At 41.6% G+C, this 12,344-nt stretch overlaps 6 non-coding genes and 2 pseudogenes across 6 annotated transcripts; all 8 read right to left on the bottom strand.

The window, feature by feature from the left end:
- Window positions 1-105: 105 nt before the first annotated feature.
- On the bottom strand, window positions 106-224 carry LOC140870396 (5S ribosomal RNA). The gene has a single exon (XR_012147360.1). It is a non-coding gene; the product is annotated as a 5S ribosomal RNA (ribosomal RNA).
- A 6,288-nt stretch (window positions 225-6,512) lies between these two features.
- On the bottom strand, window positions 6,513-6,630 carry LOC140869255 (5S ribosomal RNA). Its single transcript, XR_012146638.1, has one exon. It is a non-coding gene; the product is annotated as a 5S ribosomal RNA (ribosomal RNA).
- Window positions 6,631-7,030: 400 nt separating this feature from the next.
- LOC140869834 (5S ribosomal RNA) lies at window positions 7,031-7,149 on the bottom strand. The gene has a single exon (XR_012146827.1). It is a non-coding gene; the product is annotated as a 5S ribosomal RNA (ribosomal RNA).
- A 400-nt stretch (window positions 7,150-7,549) lies between these two features.
- On the bottom strand, window positions 7,550-7,668 carry LOC140869396 (5S ribosomal RNA; annotated as a pseudogene).
- Window positions 7,669-8,068: 400 nt separating this feature from the next.
- On the bottom strand, window positions 8,069-8,187 carry LOC140868156 (5S ribosomal RNA). The gene has a single exon (XR_012145585.1). It is a non-coding gene; the product is annotated as a 5S ribosomal RNA (ribosomal RNA).
- A 398-nt stretch (window positions 8,188-8,585) lies between these two features.
- On the bottom strand, window positions 8,586-8,705 carry LOC140868572 (5S ribosomal RNA). The gene has a single exon (XR_012145983.1). It is a non-coding gene; the product is annotated as a 5S ribosomal RNA (ribosomal RNA).
- A 401-nt stretch (window positions 8,706-9,106) lies between these two features.
- On the bottom strand, window positions 9,107-9,225 carry LOC140869757 (5S ribosomal RNA; annotated as a pseudogene).
- Window positions 9,226-9,625: 400 nt separating this feature from the next.
- Window positions 9,626-9,744, bottom strand: LOC140868503 (5S ribosomal RNA). The gene has a single exon (XR_012145917.1). It is a non-coding gene; the product is annotated as a 5S ribosomal RNA (ribosomal RNA).
- Window positions 9,745-12,344: the final 2,600 nt, after the last annotated feature.

Genomic DNA, 12,344 nt, shown 5'->3' with positions numbered 1-12,344 from the left:
GTGCTTATCAGTTTGTTTCAAGATATTTGGTGTGTCAACAAGTCAAGTCAGAGCACCGATGACCTGGAGGATTGCTTCACAGTCTGCCTATTCCTTAATGAAAAAAGGATGCAACACGAGGACTTCCAAGGGGGTCACCCATTCTAGTACTGCTCTCGCCCAAGCACGCTTAACTTCGGAGTTCTGATAGGATCCGGTGCATTAGTGCTGGTATGATCGCACCCAACAGTGAATGAATTCTTTATTGTTTTGTCTCTCGAATTGCGGATCGGAGGAACAGGTGCTGCACTTTCAAACGGACATAACTTTCGATCGGCTGAGAGTTACGGGAGCTTTAGCTTGCTCACGCGAAGCTCGTCTCGAATTTTGTATCTACTAAATACCAAACTTGAGGTGTGGGATCGTTATTTTGTATCTCAGGTTCTTCTCGAATTTCTTTGAGTTCAATCATCTTGTCTTACTTATCTAATAGAAACTCCTTCTCCATGAAGGTGGCATTCCTCGAAACAAACACTTTTGTTTCAGTAGGATGATATAAATAATATCCGATTGAATTCTTCGGATATCCTATAAAATAACATAAGGTGGATCGACTATCCAACTTATCTCCCACTGTCTGCTTCACATAAGCAGGACATCCCCAAATCCTCAAGTGCGAATACTTAGGAGCTTTGCCATTCCATAACTCGTATGGAGTTTTATTCACTGCTTTGGTGTGAACATTGTTCAACAACAACACCGCCGTTTCAAGTGCATAGCCCCAAAACGAAGGAGGGAGCTCAGTGAAGCTCATCATAAATCGAACCATGTCCAACAAAGTTCGATTGCGACGCTCGGAGACACCATTCAGCTGAGGTGTCCACTGAGAGAGAATCCCATTCTCTTTTAGATAGCTCAAAAACTCGGTACTTAAGTATTCTCCACCTCGATCCGATCGAAGTGCTTTAATACTTCTACCTTGTTTGTTTTCTATTTCAGCCTTGAATTCTTTGAACTTTTCAAATGATTCAGACTTATATTTCATTAAATATAAATACCCATACCTAGAATAATCATCAGTAAAGTTAATGAAGTAGGTGTGACCAAATTTAGTACCGATACTAAATGGTCCGCAAACATCTGTATGGATCAAATCCAACAGATTTTGACTACGCTCAGGCTTCCCTTTGAAAGGAGATTTAGTCATTTTTCCTTTTAGGCAGGACTCACAAGTAGGTAGAAAGTTAATCTCAGACATATCAAACATGCCCTCTCCCACTAGCTTGTTCATCCTCTTTGAGGAAATATGACCTAGCCTAGCATGCCAAAGGTTTGCCGGGTTTTGACTATCGTTTTTCCTTTTATTTGTTGTCACCGGTTTATCAACATAATTAATTGGAACGTCTTTTAATTTTAAGTTATATAGATCATTTTCAAGTTGTCCATTTCCAATCAAACATTCATTCTTGTAAATATTGCAAATCTCATTTACAAAATTACAAGAAAAACCATCTCTATTAAGCATAGAAACAGAAATAATGTTTTTAACTAAATCTGGCACAAATAAAACATCTCTAAAAAATAAATTAAAATTATTCTGCAAAACTAAATAAACGTCTCCCACTGCTTTGGCTTCAACTCTGGAACCATTTCCGAGCCTCAGCTGGGTCTCACCCATCCTAAGCTTACGACTTCTTTTCATCACCTACAAATCATTGCAAATGTGAGATCCACATCCGGTATCCAATACCCAAGAAGTAGTATTAAGTGAAACATTTATTTCAATGTAAAACATACCCTTTGCAGTTTGCAACTGCTCGAGGTATTCCTTGCAGTTACGTTTCCAATGACCGGGTTTCTTGCAGTGATGGCAAACATCTCCAGATATGTTCACGTTTGAAGCTTTTGTCTTGCCCTTCTTCTGTGGTACAATTTTTTTGGGTGGGGCAGAAAATTTCTTACCCTTTCCACTTGGCCCCTTCTTGGAGTAAGAAGAGGAGCCAACCAAGAGTATCGGTTTTTTCTTCTTTAATGTGGCCTCATAAGACACAAGCATATTGACCATCTCTTCAAGGGTGGCCTCTATCTTGTTCATATTGAAGTTCACCACAAATCTATCAAACGACGAAGGAAGAGAAAGAAGTAACAAGTCCGCATTTAGTTCATGCTCCAATGTCAAATCGAGTGTTACCAAATTTTCAATGAGCCCAATCATGTGTACCCCATGCTCATGGACCGAAGTCCCATCTCGCATGCAGCATGTCATGAGCTCTTTGACGGTGGCATACCTCTCCGACCTTGACTGAGCTCCAAAAAGTTCCTTGAGGTGCATGTGTATGTCAGCAGCATTCACGGCATCCTCAAATCGCCTCTGGAGTTCATCAGACATTGAAGCTTGCATATAGCATTTAGCCTTGATATCATGGTCCCACCACTGATCAAGTTTTGCCAATTCTTCCGGACTTATATTAGCCGGTGCTTCCTTTGGAGGATTCTTTTCTAACACGTAGAAAATTTTCTCCGAGTTTAGAACAATCTTTAATTTACGGAACCATTCCGTATAGTTTGCGCCAGTCAATTTGTTTTGTTCGAGAATTGAGTATAGTGGATTTCGCGAATTCATTGTAATGAAATACTGAAAAGAAACAGACAATAATCAGTGATTGTTTAATTAATTTACTAAGACATAAAATATGGCGAAATTTAATTAAATGAATTTCACTCCCACTATTTTAACGATTTCACTACCCTCTAGTGAAAACGGGAAACTTGTTTCCTTAGTGGGAACATGGAGTCCAATTGACAAACTATAGTCCCGAATAATATCAACCAACCATAATTTTCAAAAGGTAGAGCCCAATTGCTTCCAAAGCAACCCCCATGTTTTTACCTATTGTCCAATAAGGGCCCAATAATATGACGCCGTTTAATGTGACATGTCAAGATGACCCATCAATATTAAGTTGTGATGGACGGTCGCCATGTGGATCCCCAATAATATGAGCCAATCCCATGGGAGTTCCACCCAACTTACAACATGTGTCGATCCAATGTACAACTTTCCGACGAACGGGCCCCCCCAATAATATGAGCCGGACCGTGCCCGCGGGTAGCATATCATACATTGATCGTTGATGGAAGGTAGGAACATTTAAACAATATTTAAATTCTCTTTTGTTTATCTTGATATCAATTTTTAAATCATATTTAAAATGAGGGATTTTTAATTTTGAAAATTGTCTCATCATGCAATATTTGTATGCTTGCGGGATTCATACAATTTAGTCTAAACATGCATACAACAATAATATCATATATTATTTAAAGGATGATCGATCCCAATCACTAATCGACCCGTGGTTGCCAATCACGAGTGTAAGTCCAATCCTAGGTGATAGCAAGTATGCAATGCAATCATATTACATTGAGCTTCCAATTTACATTTTTTCGGTCTTTATTGTCTGCTGGGCCCACCTTTGTCTTAAAATCTTTATCTCCCACTAAGTCTAATAAATTTACAATAAATTTCGATGACAAGTAGGGGATACATATTTAAGGGTGGGAACGGGCCATAAACCAGGCTCACTTTTTATTACAAATGACAATTCAAATTGGGCCATAAACCAAGACCATTAATAAAACCCAACAACAATAAAACCAAATGTAAACAACCTAACATACACCTACAATATTGGCCATGGCAATCAATCATCCTTTTATCCAATAATTAATTAAATAATTAAATAATTGGATAACATGCAATGACATCATAATTAAAAAGACAAAATCAAATTTTATCTTATCCTTTCATAAGATCATATCTTATCATCAATTGTACCAAAATAATTAATTTTATAAAATCTAATTTAACGGATAAAATTTATAAATTTTCCAAAAATTCAAGTTTATCCAAAAATCAATTTTAAAAATTTCGGACTCAAATAATTTGATCCGATGCCTCGTGGACCAATCAAAAACAATTTTCGATCGGACCAAAAACAAAAATTTCAAAAATTTTAAAAAATCCAAAAAATTAAATTTTAATTTTTTTCTGGCTGCCCGAGACGTTCCAGGGCAGCCCCGCCCCCACGTGGGGCAGGGCAGCCCTTCGCTGCCCTTGGCAGGGATTGGATCGCTGCCCTTAGGCAGCGACCATCGCTGCCCGTGTTGCCCATAAATTTTCGTTTAAAATTTTCGTTTTGTTTTCCAAAAACCGAGGCTAAAAATTTTGTACAATCGATTAATTTTATCGTTTGATCAAAGATTACGACCTGGCTCTGATACCACTGTTGGACCATGCGTTCTCTGATCACACGGATGTGATACCCGGAGCAGCGGAAGTTTAAAAATTTTATTTTTTGATATGGAACGATTCCATATCGTGGGTATCAAATCCAAACGATTAAAATCTTGCAAGTAAAAATATAAATTCACAATTAAAATATTTTTACCTCTTCAAGCTAAGGCTTGATTATGGACTCCAACAGATTTAATCTGCTCTTGTTGTAAATCCCGGGAACCGATTACTCGCTCGATCAATCTCCGGAATTAGGTCCACGAATAGAAAACAGAAACCCTCTGATTGATTGCACTAGAAATCAATCAGATGTTTATCGTAGAGAATAAACAGATTTGATCTGTCAATTCAAAATGTAATTTTTCAGAAAAATCACAGACTGAATTTTCTCAAAAGGGAAAAGAGGAATTCAAAATTCCCCTAAGAAAATATAAAGTGTGATTTTCGAAAATTGCTTGATAAAAAAATTATTATTTTCGAAACCTACACACATATATATATATAATTTCTAGACTGGATTAAGTTATAATTGTATTAGGACACTAACTCCTTAGGGCCCACAATCCATAACTTAAGCCCAACAAGCCAAGCCCGTTATTGTAGAAATTAATATAAAATCCATCATGATTCCGATTGATAAACCGATTTCACCAATGTGCACAGAAACCATTTCTGCACCTTTTAAAGTCAAGATAATTTTTCTAAATCCGAATTCAGTGATTTTTAAAAATTTCCATCCCTATGTCATTTTAGGAAATTCCACTCCCTTTAGTTAAGAAGTCCAACTTCTCTTTCATCAAATTTAACTCTTTAAATTTAACTATCTCAACGGGGTTTAGTAATCCATTACTTGTGTGACCCTCAATGGTTCAGGGATACAGCTAGCCGTGGGCTCACAATTCCTTGTGACTCGGAACAACGATTTCCGACTTGCCCAACGAATCATGGTAAGAGCATCTAGCAACATCGCCCCATGATTCCCTAGGTATCACTGATAGTTCCTGCAAGAACCAGTAAGTTTTGGTTAGCGTACAGTACAGTCCCTTCATCCATATATCCCAATCGAATCAACAACCATTGGTACATCGAGAGTCGTTCGAGATTCGATAACTATGCAACGCATCTTGAAGTTCAAATAGTGACATCGCATGTGCTACTAGGAAACCAAGTAACCTAAATCACATCAAGTACTCTGGCCAGAGATTTGTCACACTAATATCACCTCAGATCGCATAGGATATCCATACTCGCAAGCGTGTGGTGAATCCTTGACAACAAAGAGTCGACTCATATATGTGTCGTTACTGTACCCAATCCCGACATCTGATGACCCCATAGAGTCGGTAAACGAGTCCAAGTACAGTACTAGCATATAGAGTCCCAATGATGTTTCAAGTAGTAAGGACTAATGGTGTACAACCAAAACCGCGGACTTATCCACTCAAATAATAATAACCACTTGGAAAGTTCGAATATGGTAGTTCGATCATTCATCATATGAATATCCATTTGCATGCTTTGAACATCTCCATGTTCATTACCAATGAAACATGGTACTTGGCATCACAAATGCTAGTCTCAATCTCGAGCGATCCTTATCCTTATTAGCGGACGGCTCAATTGACTAGGAACTATTTAGAATATATAGTGACTATAAGATGTGTTTCATAATAGTGATCTCTCTTTATTCACTATCTCATCTTACTTACACTATAGTATATTCAAGGTCTTTATCAAAACAACAATAGTATATCACAATATAACAATATGAAGAAAGATAAAGAAAATGCCATTAATAAATGTAAATCATATTAAACAAAGATTGTTTATACATAGAGTCATAAAAGCCCTTAGCCACAAGTTGGCTAAAGGGGCACCCACTCTTTCAGGAACAAGCGCTGCACTTTCAAATAGGCGTAATTTTCGATCGGCTGAGAGTTACGGGAGATTCAGCCTGCTCACGCGAAGCTCGTCTCGATACATACAGCGTTATTCTCAGTCTAAGAGATGGAGACACTCAAATTCCAACCTGGAGATGGTCTTTCGGGTCGTTTTTCCCGTAGGGCGAGCTGGGACCCACCGAAGCGGCCCGCGTCACCCAGATCGCACGTCCACGTCGTGTGATTTTGTTTATTGCATCTTTTCTATTCCCGGATTGGACTAAAAGAGTCGGGAATAGGACGGCGAGGAATCGGAGGAACAAGAAGTACGAGTAATAAAAAAAATTAATGAAAAAGGGGTGCAAAACGAGGACTTCCCAAGGGTTCACCCATCCTAGTACTGCTCTCGCCCAAGCACGCTTAACTTCGGAGTTCTGATGGGATCCGGTGCATTAGTGTAGTATGATCGCTCCCAACAGTGAATGAATTTTTTGTTGTTTTGTCTCTCGAATTGCGGATCGGAGGAACAGGCGCTGCCATTTCAAACGGACTTAACTTTCGATCGGCTGAGAGTTACGGGTGCTTCAGCCTGCTCACGCAAAGCTCGTCTCGATACCTACAACACGCGTCTCGGTCTAAGTGACGGAGACGGTCAATTTCCAACCCGGAGATGGTTTTTTGGGTCGTTTTTCCCGTATGGCACGCTGGGACCCACAAAAGCGGCCCGCAACACCTAGATCGCACGTCCACGTCGTGTGATTCAGTTTATTGCATCTTTTCTATACAAGGATTGGACTGTAAGAGTTGGGAATGGGACGACGAGGAATCGGAGGAACAAGAAGTACGAGTAATAAAAAAAGAAATTAATGAAAAAGGGGTGCAACACAAGGACTTCCCAGGGGGTCACCCATCCTAGTACTGCTCTCGCCCAAACACGCTTAGCTTCGGAGTTCTGATGGGATCCGGTGTATTAGTGCTGGTATTATCGCACCCGACAAGGAATGAATTCTTTCTTGTTTTGTCTCTCGAATTGCGGATCAGAGGAACAAGCGCTGCCCTTTCAAACGGACATAACTTTCGATCGGCTGAGAGTTACGGGAGCTTCAGCTTGCTCACGCGAAGCTTGTCTCGATACCTACAATGCGCATCTTAGTCTAAGAGATGGAGATGCTCAAATTCCAACTCGGATATGGTCTTTCGGGTCTTTTTCACGTAGGGCGTGCTGGAACCCACCAAAGCGGCCACCGTCAACCAAATCGCACGTCCACATCGTGTGATTCAGTCTATTGAATCTTTTTTATCCGCGGATTGGATTGAAAGAGTTGGGAATAGGATGGCGAGGAATCGGAGGAACAAGAAGTACGAGTAATAAAAAAAAGAAATTAATAAAAAATGGGTGCAACACTGAGACTTCCCAGGGTATCACCCATCCTAGTACTGCTCTTGCCCAAGCACGCTTAACTTCGTAGTTCTGATGGGATCCGGTGCATTAGTGCTGGTATGATCGCTCCCAACACTGAATGAATTTTTTTTTGTTTTGTCTCTCGAATTGCGGATCGGAGGAACAGGCGCTGCGCTTTCAAACGGGCATAACTTTCGATCGTCTGAGAGTTACGGGAGCTACATCCTGGTCACGCGAATCTCATCTTGATACCTACAACATGCATCTCGGTCTAAGAGACGGAGACGGTCAATATCCAACCCGAAGATGGTTTTTCGGGTCGTTTTTCCCGTATGGCGCGCTGGGACCCACCGGAGCGGCCCGCATCACCCAAATCGCACGTCCACGTTGTGTGATTCTGTTTATTGCATTTTTTCTATACGAGAATTGGACTGTAAGAGTCGGGAATGGGATGACGAGGAATCGGAGGAACAAGAACCACGAATAATAAAAAAATAAATTAATGAAAAAAGGGTGCAAGACGAGGACTTCCTAGGGGGTAACCCATCCTAATACTGCTCTCGCCCAAGCACGCTTAACTTTGGAGTTCTGATGGGATCCGGTGCATTAGTGCTGGTATGATCGCACCCAATACTGAATGAATTCTTTCTTGTTTTGTCTCTCGAATTGCGGATCGGAGGAACAAGCGCTGCACTTTCAAATGGACATAACTTTTGATCGGCTGAGAGTTACGGGAGCTTCAGCCTGCTCACGCGAAGCTCGTCTCGATACCTACAATGCGTATCTCGGTCTAAGAGACGGAGATGCTCAAATTCAAACCCGGAGATGGTCATTCGGGTCTTTTGTTCCCGTAGGGCGTGCTGGGACCCATCAAAGCGGCAACCGTCACCCAAATCGCACGTCCACGTCGCGTGATTCAGTCTATTGAATCTTTTCTATCCGCGGATTGGATTGAAAGAGTCGGGAATAGGACGGTGAGGAATCGGAGGAACAAGAAGTACGAGTAATAAAAAAAATTAATGAAAAAGGGGTGCAACACGAGGACTTCCCAGGGGGGTCACACATCCTAGTACTGCTCTCGCCCAAGCATGCTTAACATCGGAGTTCTGATGGGATCCGGTGCATTAGTGCTGGTATGATCGCACCCAACAGTGAATTAAGTCTTTATATTTTTGTCTCTCGAATTGCGGATCGGAGGAACAGGCGCTGCACTTTCAAACGGACATAACTTTCGATTGGCAGAGAGTTACGGGAGCTTCAGCCAGCTCACGCGAAGCTCGTCTCGATACATACAACACGCTTCTCGGTCTAAGAGATGAAGACACTCAAATTCCAACCCAGAGATGGTCTTTCGGGTCTTTTTTTCCCGTAGGGGGTGCTGAAACCCACCAAAGCGGCCCGCCTCACCCAGATCGCACGTCCACGTTGTGTGATTCAGTTTATTGCATCTTTTCTATCTGCGGATAGGACTGAAAGAGTCGGGAATAGGACGGCGAGGAATCGGTGGAACAAGAAGTACGAGTAATGAAAAAAGAAATTAATGAAAAAGGGGTACAACACGAGGACTTCCCAGGGGGTGACCCATCCTAGTATTGCTCTCGCCCAAGCACGCTTAACTTCGATGTTTTGATGGGATCCGTTGCATTAGTGGTGGTATGATCGCACATAACAGTAAATGAATTATTTGTTGTTTTGTCTCTCGAATTGCGGATCAGAGGAACAGGCGCTGCACTTTCAAACGGACATAATTTTCGATCGGCTGAGAGTTACGGGAGATTCACCCTGCTCACGCGAAGCTCGTCTTGATACCTACAGTGTGCATCTCGGTCTAAGAGTCGGAGACGGTCAAATTCCAACCCGAAGATGGTCTTTCTGGTCGTTTTTCCCGTATGGCGCGTTAGGACCCACCGAAGCGGCCCGCGTCACCCAGATCGCACTTCCACGTCGTGTGATTCAGTCTATTGCATCTTTTCTATCCGAGGATTGGACTGTAAGAGTCGGAAAGAGGACGGCGAGGAATCGAAGGAACAAGAAGTACGAGTAATAAAAAAAAAAATTAATGAAAAAGGGGTGCAATACGAGGACTTCCCAGGGGGTCACCTATTCTAGTACTGCTCTCGCCAAAGCACGCTTAACTTCGGAGTTCTGATGGTATCCGGTGCATTAGTGCTGGTATGATCGCACCCAATAGTGAATGAATTCTTTCTTGTTTTGTCTCTCGAATTGCGGATCGAAGGAACAGTCGCTGCAATTTTAAACGGACATAACTTTTGATCGGCTAAGAGTTACGGGAGCTTCAGCCTGCTCATGTGAAGCTCGTCTCGATACCTACAGCGCGCATCTCGGTCAAAGAGACGGAGATGCTCAAATTCCAACCCGGAGATGGTCTTTCGGGTCTTTTTTCCCGTAGGGCGCACTGGGACCCACCAAAGCGACCACCGTCACCCAAATCGCATGTCCACGGCCACACTACGATTATATGCAAACTCAACAAATGGAAAACATTTTTCCCAACTCTTCAAATTCTTTTTAATTATAGCACGCAACAAAGTTCCTAACGTCCTATTAACAACCTCAGTTTGATCATCCGTTTGAGGATGACATGTAGTCGAAAATAGTAGTTTAGTACCAAGTTTGCACCATAATGTTTTCCAAAAGTAGCTCAAGAAACGAGTATCTCTATCAGACACAATACTCCTAGGCATGCCATGCAATCTAACAATTTTATTAAAGAACAAGTCCGCAACATGAGATACATCATCGGATTTATGACATGCAATGAAATGAGCCATCTTTGAAATTCGATCAACCACCACAAACACAGAATCCCTCCCCTTCTTAGACCTTGGTAATCCTAAAAAAAAATCCATAGAAATGTCTACCCATTGTTCAATAAGAATGGGAAGTGGAGTATACAATCCATGTGGTTGTGTCTTAGACTTAGCTTTCCTACAAGTCACACATCTCTCAAAAATATTCTCAACATCATGCTTCATATGTCGCCAATAAAAAATGTTCATGCAAAGTATCATAAGTTTTAGCCACACCCAAATGTCCCATTAAACCACCCCCATGTGATTTTCTATCAAGTAATTCACGAATAGACGATTTAGGCACACATAGCTTATCTTCCTTGAACAAATATCCATCATGCATGAAAAATTTATCTTTTGGACCATGCAAACATGACGCATAAATTTCACCAAAATCAAGATCACTAGCATACAACTCCTTCACATACTCAAATCCCAAAAACTTAGAATCTAGAGTAGATAGAAGCACATACCTTCGTGATAGAGCATCCGCTACCACGTTTTCCTTCCCTTGCTTGTACTTGATAATGTAGGGAAAAGTCTCTACAAACGCCACCCACTTGGCATGTCTCTTGTTCAGCTTTTGTTGTCCTTTGAGATGCTTCAAAGACTCATGATCCGCATGAATCATGTAGTGACCCTTAACTGGATCACCTACTAAACAGAACTTAGGCATGCAATTAACTTAATTAAACGGATATCAGAATAAAACTGCGGAAACCATAAACAATATACAATACCAAGGCAAGGAATCTGTAAATACCCAAATATTATACAACCAGATCGAACAGCTGAATCAATCTATTAACAACAGAATAAAACCTTGGCGAAGCTCCAACTAGCCAACAACTGCCTAGCCCCTCTTGGATCCACCCGCCTTGTCCAATCGCAAACCTGCCCCATGGAATAGGGTGTCCAGAAACATAGAGTACAAGACGTGAGCATAAAACGCTCAGTACGAGAGTATGAGTATACATGCATGCAAAGTGAACTCTCTATAACTCGAAGTCAAAGATCAGATAACAGAGACAGACCGGGCCCTAGTATGTAGCACGCTGTGCCGTCACTTCAGGAGGTGGCTCCCATACCATAATACCAGTGGATATGCCGGACCCAAATCGATGGAAGTCCAACCACTAACAGGATAGGAAAAAACCCTACTAACAGACATCTCGAAGGAGATAGCTCAGTATGCAAATGAATGCAGCATAAATCAATGACATATAAACCATGCAGTCACATAATACATGCATACTCAGTCAGGATATCTCGAACAGTACTTTCGTACCTCAAATCAGTGCAAGCTCTACCAACTCTAGGTCCACGCCTATAGTCTGCTCTACACTGCCAAATGATACTACTATCATTTAAGTGCTCTAAAAGCCTTAACTAAGCTATTGCATACTCCTAAATATTTATAGGAATCAAAAGCTATACCTTCGTCCGTCATTAGCCCTTTGATGTCGATGCCTCCAGAACTTGGGCACAACTCTGCTACGACTATCGAACGCCTCGACGAATCTCGGGTCAAGCCTAGGAAGGCTAGAACAACTCAAATACGACTAGAGTAGAGAGGAAATCCGGAATTGGCAATTGAAAATGAATTTTCGGCCTTCTATTTATAGACAACGATCGGAGCCTCCAATCCTCGATCGGAACGTCCGATCCTGACATCGGAGCTTCCGAAGATCCTGATCTGCCACGTGTCAAAATATCACTTGTTGACTTCGGATAGGGGTGATCGTAGCTTCCGATCCTGATCGAAGCTTCCGATCCAATCACACGTCATGCCTGACTTAATACCACCGGAGCTTCCGATCCTGTTAGGAGCTTCCGAACTCACCTTCGGAGCTTCCGAAATCTTCCCAAGTAATTATGATTAATTCCCTAATTAGTGATTTTGGTTACGGGCTACTACATTCTCCCTCACTTAAGATATTTTGTCCTCGAAAACTGATGTTAAGTACTGAATG

This window comes from Henckelia pumila, chromosome 4 (assembly GCF_033568475.1).
Source record: "Henckelia pumila isolate YLH828 chromosome 4, ASM3356847v2, whole genome shotgun sequence".
Taxonomy (NCBI): domain Eukaryota; kingdom Viridiplantae; phylum Streptophyta; class Magnoliopsida; order Lamiales; family Gesneriaceae; genus Henckelia; species Henckelia pumila.
The sequence above is the reverse complement of the archived record's forward strand: the minus strand, read 5'-3'. Positions and strand labels throughout refer to the sequence as shown.